The sequence below is a fragment of the Bubalus kerabau genome, chromosome X (assembly GCF_029407905.1).
Source record: "Bubalus kerabau isolate K-KA32 ecotype Philippines breed swamp buffalo chromosome X, PCC_UOA_SB_1v2, whole genome shotgun sequence".
Lineage (NCBI taxonomy): Eukaryota > Metazoa > Chordata > Mammalia > Artiodactyla > Bovidae > Bubalus > Bubalus kerabau.
In genome coordinates this window covers 59,354,537-59,357,717 of record NC_073647.1, presented here as the reverse complement: position 1 = coordinate 59,357,717, position 3,181 = coordinate 59,354,537, and positions in this window count along the sequence as shown.

The following is a 3,181-nucleotide window of genomic DNA, read 5'->3' as shown; positions in this document are numbered from 1 at the left end:
ATTCAATGTTGCTGATGGCTGTATTTATGTAGTGGATAATGTTAGATTGTAAAATTAGAGTGCTACTAATATTATAAAATTTCTTTTTGAATCATCTTCTAGAACCAGAGTTGAGCAAAATATATGACCTCCTCCAGGTCAGTAGGTTCAGGGAGAGTAAAAAGATATGTCTAAAGATGGCAAATGTTAATTGCCTAGGTCTTTTTTCCTTTTTTTTTTTCTTTTGAGCTTTCTCAAGATTCAGGGAAAGGATGTTTCATCTTTCAGAGTTGATAAAAATTTTATCTGGAAAAGCTCTTTATGAGAAATCATTCCAAATATAAGTTGGTTATCAAAAACTAGCAGCTTTGGCACTGAAGGAACTTCAGCCCAGCCTAGCAAAGTCTCATCTCTGGAATTTCACAACTAATGTAATTGTGTCCATTTTGCAGTTGCCAATTCTACTCAGTGATTTCATCTGTCACTTGGAATATGTCCAACTCTCATAGACATAACATTCAGCACCCAAACTGGAGGTCACTAAGTTGTGCAGTTGAAAAACAGCATGACTTTAATGGTATGGATGCAAATAGAGCAGTTGTCAAAAAGAGGCAATTGATTTTTCATAAGATTAAAAACATGAATTTAAGGTTAGAAAACATAATTAGGGCTTTCCTGATGGCTCAGATGGTATATAGCCTGCCTGCAATGCGGGAGACCCCAGTTTGATCCCTGGGTGGGAAGATCCCCTTGAGAAGGAAATGACAACACACTGCAGTATTCTTCCCTGGAGAATCCCATGGACAGAGGAGCCTGACGGGCTACAGTTCATGGGTCGCAAAGAGTCAGACACGACTGACTGACTAACGACAACAACAACAACAAAACAATTATAGATCAAGATTCTGAGAGATAGTTGTCTTGAAACACACTTAAGGGAATATTGCTATTAAGGTTATTTTTAACTGATAGATTTTTGTTCTATCTCATGTCTCCTAGTTTCTTAACTTTTCATACCTTTAGTCCTACTACATAATGATTCCTCTATGTTTGTTGATTCTGTAGCAATAACTTTAAAAAATACTTTACAATTTAGTTGTGTTATTATTTTCAGACACCAAAATAGCATACTCACATTTCTCAGTGCAAGACATATCAATAATCACTAGTTGTTATATTGACTAGTATTTAGTGTGGTCAGTAATTCTTCCAAAAACTAATCAGCCTCATTAGCTTGAACCAATCACTTGTTCTTTCATAAAGATATTTGTTACAACCCTACAAATAAAAATTGGAAATTCTTAATTCTTAATGTTTAGCTATCTATGTGGGAATGACTTCTTGCAAAAGCTATTCAATTTCAAGCAGCATTGCTTAGAATACTCAAGTAAAATCTCATTTATGGATCCCTTTCAAACATGAATCAGAAGCTTAAAAGCTATGTCTTAAAAATAATACTCTCTTTAATGTGAGTTTCAATATTAGCCCAGGATCAAAAATTAGTAAATAAAAAAAGGGAAATTTGATTTTCACATTAACATATTTCATGGCAATGTCCTTAAATAGTTTTACCATTTTGTCAAATTGCTGTATCCTGAATGTGACTGGAATTTGCTTTCTAGTGCTAAATTGTTGACTCATCACCACCACCCCTTATGCTTGTTCAAGCAACAGACAAAAAAATATATCTCTGTAGTGCAAGTATATTCATTTTGTTTTCCCAGCATGACTTTTATCATTCTCTTTTGTTTGACATTTATTAAGACCTATACTAACTGGTGGCACTTGTGGTAAAAAAAAAAAAAAAAAAACACCTGCCTGCCAATGCAGGAGATGTAACGGAACTGGGTTCAATCCCTGGGTTGGGAAGATCCCTGAGGGAGGGCATGGCAACCCACTCCACTATTCTTGCCTGGAGAATCCCATGGGCAGAGGAGCCTGATCAGGTACAGTCCATGGTGTCACAAAGAGTTGGATACAATTGAAGCAATTTAGCATCATGAAACCTAAACCTTCCCTAGTGGTCTAGTGGTTAGGATTCAGCACTCTCACTGCTGTGGCCTGGGTTCATTCATTTCCCGGTCAGGGAATAGGTTACTTGGGCTTCCTTTGTGTCTCAGATGGTAAAGAATCTGCCTGAATTGGAGAAGACCTGGGTTTGACCCCTGGGTCAGAAAGATCCCCTGGAGGAGGGCATTGCAACCCACCCCAGTATTCTTGCCTGGAGAATCCCATGGACATGGGGTTGTCCATGGGGTTGCAAAGAGTCAGACATGACTGAGTGGCTAATACAGTTCACACTCATACTTATTAAATCAATATTAGCACCATCACAGAATACTGAGTGAGCACATGAGCACAACTCCATGCCCACCAATAGCCAAGATCATAAACCTTAAGATACAATGCAAACTATGTTGGACTTCTGTCAAAAATTGTCCTTTCTGACAACACTGACAATTACATAGTCAGTAATCACTCAAATTTAAGGAAGCTGAAGGCTGAGTAGTCTCCCAGTTCATCCTCAAGCTTTTTCTTAATTCATATGTTATTGTATGCTAGATAACTGGCAACTAAGGGCCTAAAAGTGAAACTCTAGCAGATCAAATATCACTAGAAATGTTTCACTTTAAGTCAACAATTGGTTTAAATAAAACAAGGTGAAATACTAATGTAAAAAAATAATACATAGAAACTTCAATTACATAGAGTCAAGAGATCAGAAGGTGGAGTGCTCATGCTCTGTGATGATAAAAGAGCCCAATAGTAACAAGAAAGACTCTTCCTTTTTTCCTGGCAACATCCAGACAATGAAAACCATAGACTCTGTTTACTAAAGCCATCCCAACTTCCTTTTCCTCTGTAAAATCATTCCCCTTCCCTTGCTATTTGGGGACTTACACATGGCCTGCCATGTTTGTGTTTCCCAAAAACTGAATCTGCCTCTTAGCTGGTGTCAATACAAAAGAGATAATCAAGCTAAAGATCAGAAGAAAGAAAGATTATTACTTGCAGCAAGGAAGGAGAACACTGAGAATTTTTCTCAAAGCAGCATCTCTCCAAACAGCAATATTGAAAAAGTTTGAAGCTAAGGGTACATGCATATTCATAAAGAGGCTGGGTGGTTGATGATCTAAGCCTTAGTTGATTGAAGTCACAAGAGTCAGAAAAAGTCAACACCATAATCCCTTAGGTTCCAGTT